The sequence below is a fragment of the Apis cerana genome, linkage group LG11 (genome assembly GCF_029169275.1).
Source record: "Apis cerana isolate GH-2021 linkage group LG11, AcerK_1.0, whole genome shotgun sequence".
NCBI classification, from domain to species: domain Eukaryota; kingdom Metazoa; phylum Arthropoda; class Insecta; order Hymenoptera; family Apidae; genus Apis; species Apis cerana.
Window position 1 is genome coordinate 14,183,909 of NC_083862.1, and position 13,606 is coordinate 14,197,514.

The following is a 13,606-nucleotide window of genomic DNA, read 5'->3' on the forward strand; positions in this document are numbered from 1 at the left end:
GGTAATTGCAAACGCGATCAACCTAGTCACTAGCACGCAGAATATTACCGATAATCTTTCCACCCGTATTTTCCATGCATAATGTTCGCTATTATGTAATAAAATATTTAGCAAATTTATTTTGTTATTAAAAGAAGATAAAATGAGAATTTTTGAATTAGATCAAAAATATCGATTATTCTCGATATTTTGTATAGTGTTTATTATATTTCCAATATAATCGATCGTAGAACGCCCTCTATTCCTTGGTTTCAATATCATATTTTGGTTAAGAATTTAGGTCGACATTACGTGTAATACGCAGTATGTAGATCAAAATTTAATACGAGAGAATTATATATATCTGACGCATAGTTGAGAAATTTGCAGATGCATATCAAATTCTAGATTCTAGCAGATATTATAGAGGTAACCTAGCATGTCACTAATGCTTATAACTTAGATATTTTCCATATGTGTAACCTAAATATCCCAGATTTGCAACTGTCAAAGATTTCTGAAGAAGCTTCCTTGCATTTCTTTATTAATTAAAAAATGAAATATATTATTTCTAAAATCATAGATATATTTACGTGATGATTTTTAAGATCATTAAGAATGAATATGCATTAAATAAAAATAATATGTATTTACATTAATGCAATATTAGTTTATTAGTAATTTTTCTATGGATTAATGTAGAGGTTATGTAAAAATCAATTTTAATTTTTTTAAATGAATCTATATAATTTTCATTATACTAATCAGATTTATTATTTATACAAAATTAAACTATTTGTATCAAAAAATTTTTATTGTAATTGTAATTTAAAATTCATAAAAAAGACAAATATGAATAGCAAAATATTCGCGTGTTTCTTATCTGCTATAATTTTTAAAATTTTAAATTTTAAATCACAAATTACAATCTCTTAAATTCAAAATTTTTTGATATAAATATAACGATTTAATATTTTTTTTTCTAGAAAATAATTTTCTATCAAACATATTTTGTTTGAAATATTTTTTCATATTTTTCGAGATATTTTACTTTTCAGAGATGAACATACTAAATAGTAAACATATGTAATATTATAGGAAGAAAATACGCATGATTTTGCTACGAAAGCAAGTCAATTGGGTTTCACATATTGGCGCGTGGCATGAATATTTAACTTGTATTCCTGGAATCGATTAAACGGAGCCGATACCCAGGGATTTCGTCAATTATAATGACAGGTTTATATCGTGTATCGTATAAAATATACGATCGAATTCATACGTTAATATGATTCGTGGAATATAATTTTCATTAATATAGATCAAGTGGCTGGAAATACGCGTGATGGAAAATACTCGACAAGCCCAGCCATGTTCACAGGCCGTGTCCAGAGTGCACAATAGGCCGAAACGTCGTTCCAGTGATTAACCGTGCACTATGTCGCCAACGAATTTGCGAATCGAATTTATCGGATTCGAAGATACAACAATGAATCCTATTTTACCACGACCACTAATTCGATCGATTGCTTCATCCTCGATTGTTTGCCGATCTTCGACCTATCTGCGTATACAATGTATACAATCTACATTATATTATTACTCGTCGATATAGAGAGTACAGGAAAGCATTGGCCTGAATAGAGATAAGTGCAGATTTGAGGGTAATCCAGGTGTAGATTAAACTAAGCTTGAGCCGGTTTTAACTTGGAAGATGGTGGATATGGATTAACCTAGACCTAGGTTACCTTGGAGATGAGTAAGCTATGGTTTGAATCTGTGTGCTGCCCTGAGTAATCGTAGTTCTATTGAATTCTCTGTAAATGTAGACCATTGTAAATACTAAGTTAAGCATACGTTTGCATTGATTTGAACTGAAGATAGATATTCTAAAAAGTTGATTTATTTACTAGGTTTCTGATAATTTATTGTAAAGTAAATTAAGCTATTTTTATTCATATATGTTACATATCTCTTTACTTGAGGCTGTTTTAGTGTTAATTTGAAAGTTGAGCACTATTGTACTATTTTATATCAATTTAAATCTTGTAAAAAGTTAATCTATTGTAAATATTCCTTAACATAGGCTTATATGCTAATTCTAAATATGAATTTAGAATTTACTGAAATTTTATTTTATTAAATTAAGTTAATATTATTACAATTCTGAATTAAAGATCCCTAATTTCAATCAAAAGTTTTAGTAAACCAGCTATTAATGTTAAGTCTAGGTTAGAAAATATTTAAAATATATCTTTATTGATATAATATTAATAATTCAGTGTAAATCTTTTGAAAACTCAGATTACTTATTGGATCTTTGATAATTCATTCTATAATTAACTTAAAATTACGAATAACGTAAGGCTGTGCTAGGATTAATCTTGATTACTAAAATCAAGATCTTCCATGAAATCGATCCAATCGCGAATTCATGGTACCATTGATATTATTATATATCCTCGCCAATGTAGAATTTTACGCCAACATAAACCTTTGTCAACGTTAACCTACTCCACTGCGAAGTTTCACGAAAGTTCCTACGTTAGCATTGACCTACACCACACTGTACACACGTTCATTAACGTTTTCCCCAATCCAATCTACGTCAACCTAAATGTAATTTGAAATTAATCCACGTTAATCCAGTTCTAACGCAACATAAATTAGTAAGTATTCATGAAACCTCGAAACCTAACCTATACTATAATCTGCTCGCTGTAATGCACATGTTTACGCAAATTTCAATGATATGAAAAATTATGTAAAATTAAAATCTGAACATGGAACAAATTACTCTTTCCATTATATGGACATTTTTCATTTTTGATATCAGATCATAAATTATTTATTTAATCCTATTTTGTTCCATGTTTTTAACACAATTATTAATAAATCGATAAACGAGCGAATTATGAATATCCTCGAGCATCGGGTGATCTTTTTACAGGATTACCAAAGCCGAAAATTTTTCAAGTTTTCTACGACTTCATGAACGTTCTCACTCAACATTTAAACTCGCTTACTCGTGAAAATTATGGACTATATCTTCTGTTTTTTTCTATACATTAGACATTTATTCATCTTCTCCAATTTATTCCAGTCTTTTTTTTATTTAAATTTCAAAAGATTTCCATAATTCTGGCGCAAAATATCCTTCATTTTCATACACTCTTAGCTTATTAAATCTTATTTTCATTCTACTAGGAATATTAAAAAATTTCCAGCCCGAAGAGAAAAATATTGCAATTAGTGACTTGGAGTGATTTAAGAAAAAAAAACTATTTTTATATTTGAAAGAAACAAAGAAAAAGGAAAATTGCCAAGTTTGATATTTGAAGCACATTCAAGAGATACATTTCTCCATTCCATCTCCATTATTTCACCGTGGTTTTTCTCGAAAAACGGTTTCCAATGGATCAAAGACACGAAAAACGGCCGGATTGAAAAGCGACTTGGACACAACGGAGGTTTAATAAAGGCAGTGCTGATCGGGAAAACACAAGAGTAAAAGGGAAATACACGAGAAGAGTTGTGTAAGAGAGGAAATCTCCCTTTCTCTGCATCGATCCGTTCGCTAATTAATGTTCCACGAACGAAGATTCGAGTGTCGATTGGTCATAGCAGAGAAAATCGTCCAGAGTCAGGATATAGGGAAATTTTGTGAATTTTGTGAATTTTGTGGAATGTTGACAGCGCCCATCTATTTATATTTTAGGAATTTTTAGGTTAGATTAAATTCGCATAGAATCTTTGGAATGGTTCTAATATATGATTGTTTTTAGAATCTTTCTTAGAATTTTTATATGATAAAATGCAGATATTTATTCAAGAATATTAATTGTAATTATTTTCCAATTGGTTATCAACTAGGCATGTATCAATTTCGCCATTTAATCATAATATATTCTAGATTGATACCAGAATTGTCGATGTATGAATATTATATCATATAAATGATTGTGATCGGAATGACGTAATAAAGCTATATAGACAAATATAATTAAATGTCTATCTTAATTAAATGTAATTAGAATCGATAATAATCTCATGCTTTTGATAATTATCATTTTGACAAATTTCATTGATCTAACAATCAAATACAATTCTCGACAAAAATCTTGAAATTTTCAATTTCATCAACCAATTTCATCCCATTGCTTCGAATCTATATTATATATTTTCAATTTCAAATCATTTTCATCCTGCTTCAAATTTCAAATTATATATATATTATAAATTCTTAATAAAAAGTTGGAAAATTTTCAATTTCAAATATTTTCAATTCCAGCAAATAATTTCGAATTAATCCATTCAATTAATCCTTTATCTTAAAATTCAACAATTTCAATTAAAATCCCGAAATCGCTTCTCCAACTTCCGGTTTCTCTCCCACTCTTTGATCTTTCAACCAATCAATTTCGATAACGCTACACCCGAACTTTCAAGATCCTTTGATGCACGAGACGAAACATTGTCCAACGATAATCCCTAGATTTTCCAATTCGACTTCCGGTTTCAAAGGCACGACGTCAGAGATTCGAGGCATTTCGCACCGCGTTCCAACCAGTTCACGGCATTTCGAGGTCACTAGCAGTGGGCAGAGGTGTTACGTAACTCCTGCCAATGGGTCGAATACGATCCACGACATCGTCCACTTCGTCGATCGTTTATCTCGGTATCCCCTCTCCCTCGTGTCGGTTCACCGAGACCGCCGCGCATCGCGCGAGAAACGTTCCACGGTTTCCCGCCATTTTCATCGGCCGTTTATCGACCCACGAAAATGGAACGAGCCAACCAAGTTTCGAGGCGATCGTAATGGTCGGACGGTGATCGAAAACCGTCGTTGAACATGGTTGGTGGTAGGCAACCGGAAACTGAGGCTATACTACTGACGAGAGAAAATTTTATACGGAGTGATTCATGACTGCAATGTCCATTCAAGAAAAATATCTAATATAATGAAAGGATTATTGTAGGAGATATGTATATATTTTGGGTATATTTTCGTATTTTTGTAGTTAGTATTGAAAGTTAAAAAACTATTTTAAAATTTTTTTTATAATCGTTAACTTTTATATTATATTTTTGCAAAAAATTTTATTGATTATTCATTCAATATATCAACTGTAATTTTCTTATATTAATTTTGCAATATATTTTCTTTAGAGTATAAAAAATAAATTATAAAGAAATTACAAACAATGATTTATTTTTTTAATTTTTACCAGTAAGTGTATTTTATATGTATATATTTTATATTATATATTTTTAAATATTGTATATTATATATTACATATTTTTTTATTTTTATATATTTTTGCATTCTTATATATTTAAAATACATAAGTTACATGCTTATATTATTAATTAAAAAATATTTTGTTTCAGAAATTGAAATTTGAAGTTTAAAAAGATAAGTATGGAAAAGAAAATAAGTATAGGACTATTTTCAATCCTTAGATTTAAGTAAAATGGTGAAAAAATAATTAATTCGTGAAAATATGTCAATTGAGAAAGGGAAATATTAAAAGCTAAGTATTAAAAGATAAATAAAAATAAGCAAGTACATCAAGTTCTAAAAAAAAATATCGTATTCCACCTCTTCTTCAATTATGTTATTCTACTACAAAATTAAAAAATTAAACGAAAATTTTGAAAAAATTTCGCAAATTATCTCTTATTGAATTCTATTCTCCTTATAAAATTGAAAAAAATTTGAAAAAAAAATTTTGTTAACCAAAATTCTAATTTTATATTAGGAGAATATGAGTGAGGAGATGGTGAAATTTTTCGAAAATTTTCAAATTCAAAAATTTTTGGTCAAAATTCCTATTTTGTATTAGGAGAATATGATGAGTAAGCAGGTTTTATAAATTTATTCTATATATTTACCTTATATTACCTTATATATTTACTTTTTATAGTTTTTATATTTTATAATATTTTTTTTTCTTTTTAACAGTTTCTAAATTCTTAATTCTAAATACTTACACTTTGCATACTTTCCTGTCATACTTATCTGTTATATTTATTTCTGTCTTATTTTGTGATATTAAATGTTTTTTGACAATTTATTTAATTCTAAAGAAATATATACTGGGTGTCCCATAAATATATCTGGAATATTTCATTATTTTTGATAATATTAGAAAAATGTTTTAAATAAAAGTTGAATGGTTTCAAGGAAGCTTCTCATGTTATTAATTTTCTCATTAAATGAACTTGTAAAAAATTTATAGAAATTAATTTTATTTTTTTAAATGGAATTATATATTTTTTAATTCATTAATTGATATGTCTCAGTATTTTCTATAAAAAATATTGACCATGAAATTATCAAAATTTAAAAGATAATTGAATATTATATAATATTAAATATTTTCTAAATTAATGATTTTTTGTTACAACTAATCTAATAATTTTTCATAGAAAATGAGATACTATTTATTATTTGAAAAACACAATTCTATTTGAAAAAAACTGAATGTGATCTTTATCCACTACAAAAAAAAATTATTAACATCGATATAAATATCCCTCAAAACCATTCAACTTTTATTTAAAAAATTTTTTAATATTATCGAAAATAACAGATATTATATGTAATAAGAAATATATAAAAATATTTCACATAAAATTTCTATTCAGCCTGTAACATGAACACGCAATTATGAATCATCTTATATATATATATATATATATTTTTAAATCCATACGCAAACATTTAACGTATTTCAAAATTCGGATGAATTATCACGAATATTAAATTTTAATTACTATATCGAACACGCTATTGAAATACGCGAAAATGATTCAAATATTATTGTGATTCTTTGATATTGGAAATTGTTGAAAATTCATCGCCGATGTATAACGAATCGAAAATTTTCTATCGAATTAACGTCCGGCAATATATCGACGTTTGAGAATTAAAATTCGTGCACGAGTGAAATTCTGTGTGGAATTTCGGCGGATATTTAGTCGAACGAGTGTTTGCGCGAATGAGAGTGCATCGTTTCCGGAAGCGAATTTCTCAAACATCGGCCCTTGATATCATCGAGCCGGTTACACTTCATCGGAACGGATTAACGAGGGTTCGAGTAGCTTGCTATGTTTTAACGCGATTACCCGCTAGTTCTGAACCTAGCCATCTACCCTGGCCATAACCTCTATCCACCTAATCGCGCAGACAGGAATTTCTGATCATGAAAGTCGTTTCAAAAAGGGAACCTTCCTTTATGGGTGAAAATACATGATAAATCGATAATGTATAGCTTTTATGATAATATTTTTCACGTAAAATTAAAATCATTCTAATTTTAATTAGTATCGAGAAATTTTATGAATTTTATTAAGGTAGAAATACTTTGTGAATTCTAGAATTACTAAAGTTACTAAAGTTACCTAAAGTTACTAAAATTCTTTAAGATCTTTTAAAAATTTAGAATCTTAATTATATTTAAAATATTTAATCTAAGCGGTCGATAAGATAGATAAAAATATGTTGTGAACTTAATCTTAGGATCACTAGAGTTACTAGAATTTCCTTATAATTTTTTAGAACTCTATATTCATGATATTTAAACAACAAAATTAATATGACAATTTTTAAGAATGAGAAACTTTCATAAGAAAATATTAAATTTAAAAATTTATTGAAAAATTTTTTTGAAAAATTTTCAATAATTATTAATTTAATTCTAAAAAAGTTATTCGAATCTTCGAGACAGAAGGAAGGGAAGAGTCCCTGTAGGACTCTCTGAACATTAGCAAAGTTTTTGAACGAAGTTTCTTCCCAAGAGTTCGTTGAGATTTCTAACGCGATTTGCTATCCCCTTTCCAACAGGCTTTGGGAAAAGTTTCAAATTCATTAGATGCAGTGAAATTATTCGCCGTTTAATAAGCGGCTATAAACGTGCCACGTAGCACTCCGTCGACGTTGGGAAAAGCTTAAAAGCTTGGAAGGCTTTTAGATGGCACGCTTGAGTCACCAAGGATCATTAGAGTTTATCAATATTTGCAATCGAGTTTTAATCTCGAAAAATTAAATATCTTGTTCCACGAAAAAAAATACGACACTTGGATTTTTTATTGGAAAAAGAAGGAAGAAAAATGGTGTGAAAAAAGCTGGACTAAAATAAATAGAAAAAAGGTGAGAGATACTTAGAACAGAATGAATGAAAAGAAAAGAAAAGAAAAGAAAAGAAGCTCTATTAAATTAAGAAGAGAACGAAAGAGAAGAAGAAAGCAAAAGACGTGAAACGAATAGATGAGAAACGAGCACGGTCGCTGCTAAATATTTGTCCTTGACGTTTCACTTTTCATGGATACAAACTGTGAAGAAATAATAATCGTCGAGTAAATATAAAAAAACGTAGTTCTTCGAAGATGTAAATTTAACAAATAATTATATTCTATAAATATAATTAACGAATCTTAAAAGTTAAACAGAAATCTATTTAATTATTAATCGATGGATAATAAATACATGAAAATAATTATCTAACTTAAATTTACTCCAAATCATAGAAGCATAATATAACATTGACAAAATTTTTAGAGCAATAAAATCACTGAAATGGTCTCTATTTTAAATAATTATTAGATTTTTTCTTGATTCCTATCTAATTGGACAAAAAGCTTATATTATACCTACAAAATGTTAATAATAAGATACACATCAGCTCTCATGGTTTACCATATGAGGAAAAAAGAAATTACGGAGATAGCCAGGCGGAAGACAGAATGGTCGATGAAGGGTACCGGAAGCCGAGAAGCGTGAAGACGAAGTTCACGCTTCCTCAAGCGCTCAATATCGGATACTTGTCTCGAGAGAGAAGCTTTCGTCGTTAACAAAGAGACCAGGTCCAAGTTATGCGATAATTACTCGACGGTTTCCATCCGCAAAGGAAAAGAGAGGTGTAGGTAGCAAGATGTCTGAGTTCCAACTCCCCGTGGGTTTCCGTGTCGCGAATCCACTCTTTTAAACGAATGACTGGCACGAATCCAAACGCGAAACACAAAATTTCGCGATAATTTTCCAATGATCATCTTGAACGCCATCTCTCGGTATCTCGTCTATGTGCGCCGATTCGATTAATGGCGTAATAATTTCGAAGCTTTTGAAAACTAATCTATCATGTTTGTTACACGATTAAAAAAGCGCAAAATTAAATCTAATTCTATTTTGATACGAAATAATTGATATAATATACTTTTTTATGTCATTTTATATTACGAGAGAGATTCCAATTTTTGATTCGGTTAGATTAGGTTATCTGTCGACTGTCAATTTGGACAATTGAGGAAATATTTGCTATTCAAGATAACGAGATAAAAGTGTGAAATAAATTAATATTATGTTTATAGATATCAATAGATAACAAAGCGAAATTTTCATAAAATATGAGAAAATAAAATTTTTAAACATTTGTAAAATAAATATCATTTTACTTATAAGAATAATTATAATTTATGTTTATATTTTAGTTTCTATTACAGCATAGAAGAAACATATTTGTAGAAATAAGTACTTTTTGTATAATGCTACTACTGTAAGTAGAATTAATTACGACAAATCGAATCACTAAGAAGACTTACAAGACGAGAGGTTAAGTATCGCATCACGCATTTTTGGTCTCCCCTAGTAAAATCCTTTCCTTATCGATCGGAGGAATCTGGCGTCCAATGATCAATTAATTGTTAATCAACGATGTCGATGCTCGACTAATTAACAATGTAGTTATAGCCAAATGAATATTAATAGGAAATCAATTGTTCGAGAATTTATTTTTCGCGACGATGAGTCGCATTCTCGTCAGTGTCAAGTCGAGCAAATATTTGTTCTTGTTCTTTGAACTGGAGAAAAGTGGCTGTTTAACCCTTGTCTTCTTTTTTATATTTGGCCAAAGCACCAGCGAAATTAAAATTCCACCTCGAGGGAGGAAGGGAACTTGAAACTAAAATACACCATCGTTCTTCTGTTTCCGATCCCTGGGGAAGAGAAACGCGCAAATTAACGCCACTGGTGAAAAGAATAAATATTAAATGCATCGTGAAACCTTTGAAATTTGATCAAATTCAAAACAACGAATTTGCAGTAAGATGAGACATTTATGGACAAAAAAATTGTAATATTTTAATTTTATTAAATTGTCAAAAACTTGATAATGCAAATATATTCGTAATTATTTATTTCAAATATCTTATTTTGTACAAATACTATAAGAAATATTATAACATAAAAATGTGAATCTTGTAAATAGGTTAGAGTTAAAATAAAGTGAAATAACTTTAAAAAATAGATCACTTTTTTCTGAAAAGAAAACGACTTTAATAGTTAATGATCAAAGATAATGATCGGCAGTAAAAAAAGATTACTTACATAGAAAAGGAAACTGAAATTTTATAAAAGAAAAATTATTTTGTTTGCCAGCGAATCGCTTAATCGTGGCTTTCAGGCCACGTTAATTAGAATGACGTTTGCCGGAGAAAGTCGCGGCAAGGTGATCCATCGTGGCTACCGTGACAGCAAGCTATACATTATTCTCGCCAGCGATAATCCATTATCAGGGTACCAGAATCGCGATATTCGTTTTCGACCAGACAACCTAGCCAAAGTATAATCGCGAAATTAATCTTAGTCCTCCACCAATGATTTTCTTTTCAAATATAACTCATTCAATGGTACGATCTTTTCTATTTGTGAAAATTATCCTTTACGTACGTCATTTCAACCGTGCAGTATGAAATATCTCATGTAAAGTTTACTTAATGCCGATAGTAATCAAATTTGTCGCCAGATGGCTCTCTAAAGGATTCGATTCATGCGAGTCTGCAGTGCAGTTCTGGCTGCGAAAGATCAAAAGTCGTTTTATATGCTCGACTTGCAATTTCTACTAACGCTCGAATATACTTGCAAAGTACGAATTTCATAAGAAATATCGTTTCCATTCGTGAAAATCTTTCCTTTTATTTCTATGAATTTCTTCTCAAAAAATGTTACGATCGCTTCTAAAATATAATATGACATTTTTGGTGATCATTGGCAGATGGTGACATAAAGTTTATTTTAGCGAAAAAAAGTGAAAGTCGAAGAGAATAGAATTCTAAGAAAGCGTATTCGATACTTTTGGATCGTGCAATTGTAATTCCACCAATTTTAATTCTGTGCGCAGCTTTCTGACTAATTAGATTATGCAAAACAGTTATTACGCGTCCTCGACGTGTCTGGAAATTTTTAATTTCTCAATCTATGTAGCCATCGAAGAAATTTTCTCGTTCAATTAAATAATCATAATTTTGATTTTTTCTTTTTTTAATATTTTAATTTTATATTTAATGATCTCCTAATCCTAATCATCTCCTAAAAATTCTTAATTTCTTATGATCTTAATTTTATAAAAGTTCGAAATTTTAAATTTTAATTAACCTATGGAATAACTTTTCAAATATCTTAGTTTTAAACAATTGAAGTTCGACTTTAATTGAATAGAATCTCTCAAATTTTTCTATTTTTTTCTCAATGTTCTAGAATCAATCTCAAGAAAAAAAATTCCTGATAAAAATATTTCATGAATGTTCATGAAAAAATGGAAAGTTTCAAACGACTTACCCTTCATACCGAAGACCAACGCCGTTCTCCCAGTCAAAGGGATGATCTTCGATTCTCCAACTAAGATTTTTACACTATACTCGAGGAACAACTTTCAAACTTCACCGATCACTGGCGATCGTTTCTCGATCGCGACACTGCACATCAACGATTCGTCGATTCAGTTTCAAAAACATAAAACACACTTTCTGAAAAAGAAGAAAAACAATTGGTTAGGTTAGATTAAGTTAGATCGATTTAGATATCACTAAGTTATAATTATAAATATTATTTTGTAAAGCACAAAAATCTTAAACTATTAAATGTATAATTAATTATAAACATATAAATGTAATATCTTATTGGAAGAGAATCAAAAAGAAGAATTTCAATAGAATTTCTAAAAAAAAACTTGAATAATACAAATATACGATTAAAAAAACTAATGGCATATTATTTTGAAATCACATTTCCATACTTTTAATAATAAAAGTTAAAAAACAAATCAATCATTTACTAATTTCATTGTGCTATTTTATTTTTATTTACTCTTTGTATAAACATTCGAAAAAGATTTATTTGTTTATATTATATTTTTAAATTTAATCTATTCATTTAAGAAAATAAGAAATATAAATAAATTTGCAAAAAATTAGTTTTTCAATTTTTTTATTCTTATTTTTATTAAATATAAATATATCTATAATTTTTAATTTATATTTTATTTTTAATTTAATACTGCATTTATCAAACAAAATTGTTTCTAAACTATATACTTTTTTTCTATATAAAAAAAAGTTATAAAAATTATACAAATTAAATTTAATCATCGTTACAAATTTTTGTTAATCATCATTATTTTCAATTATATTGTTAATAAAATTTTTGAACTTTCATCTCATCATTAGAAATATCTTCAAAACATTTCAATTTTGCGAAATAATCTGAATATAAATTAATGATGGATATAACAATGGCAAAATTACGAAATATCTCATGATTCTTGAATCGAATTTCTAAAGAATCAGTATATTAATGTGTCTCAATTTTGCAAATTGACGCAACTACACATCGGATTTAGAATTTAAACGAGAATTAAATCTTTATGGAATTCACGCGTACCGTCAAGAGACGAATTAATAGAGACTGCGATAAATTAAAATCGATACTCGTGCTTAATTATTATTACGATTCAACGTTATAAAGTTTATAAAGAATAAAGTCAGCCTCGAGTTACTATTTAATGAAGGTTAGGTTATAATAGGATCACGCATGAAATTAAAAAGCAGTATAATAAAGATGGATAATTACTAGCCTCTAACTGGTGGTTGAAATTATTTGATATTAAAATTAGAGCACTCGAGGAATAACGAGTAGATGTGTTAGTTATGATTTAGAATTGTTATAAAAATTAATCACGCATGAAATGAAAAAACTGGAATAATATCATAGACACAAGAGATTAAGGTTGAACTATGACAGGCAATGAGAAATTAGAATGTTTGAAAAATAAAGTTGATTAAAATTCACGAAAGAAAAATGTAATTAAAATCCTCGAAGGGAATTGGTTAATATATTTAAAAAAATTAAAAAGAAATTAATTTTTAATTTTTAAGAAATTAATATGAAAAATTAAAAAAATAATTTAAAAGATAAAATTGAATTAATTTGATGTGTGAAAATGTTAGGTTAGTTACATGATATTAAAGTTGAAATGGATTAACGCAAGTTGAAGCAGCTATAGACACTTGCACGTAGGTCATGGTGAAACAGAATTGTTGCGTTTAGGTATTAGAACAGATTATCACACCGGGGCCACCGGATCTGAACGAAATCCTATTAGATCAATTAATACATAAGCTGTAAGCAAACAATTGTTAAGCTCTCATTCTGGAAAATTATGTAGTTCGAAAATTCGATAATTTACAACATCTTATATATTTTGAGAGTAACTTTTTACTTTATAACATACTTTTTAATTCATAAATTATACTGCAATGCATTTTAAAAATATATTACATTAAATAAAAG

The 13,606-nt window shown here is 28.4% G+C and overlaps 1 protein-coding gene and 1 long non-coding RNA gene across 7 annotated transcripts in view; one reads left to right on the forward strand and one right to left on the reverse strand.

Annotated features, from left to right (window-relative positions):
* The window catches only part of LOC107995824 (uncharacterized), a 146,610-nt gene that overhangs the window by 121,650 nt on the left and 11,354 nt on the right, over positions 1–13,606 (reverse strand). For all 6 annotated transcript variants that reach the window (XM_062082240.1, XM_028665714.2, XM_017053539.3 and 3 more), the window contains one exon: positions 11,597–11,784. The gene's annotated coding sequence lies outside the window, so the exon portion shown is untranslated. The remainder of the gene's footprint in view (positions 1–11,596; positions 11,785–13,606) is intronic.
* On the forward strand, positions 258–2,852 carry LOC114577267 (uncharacterized). Its single transcript, XR_003697208.2, has 3 exons — positions 258–408; positions 1,078–1,218; positions 1,301–2,852. It is a non-coding gene; the product is annotated as an uncharacterized LOC114577267 (long non-coding RNA).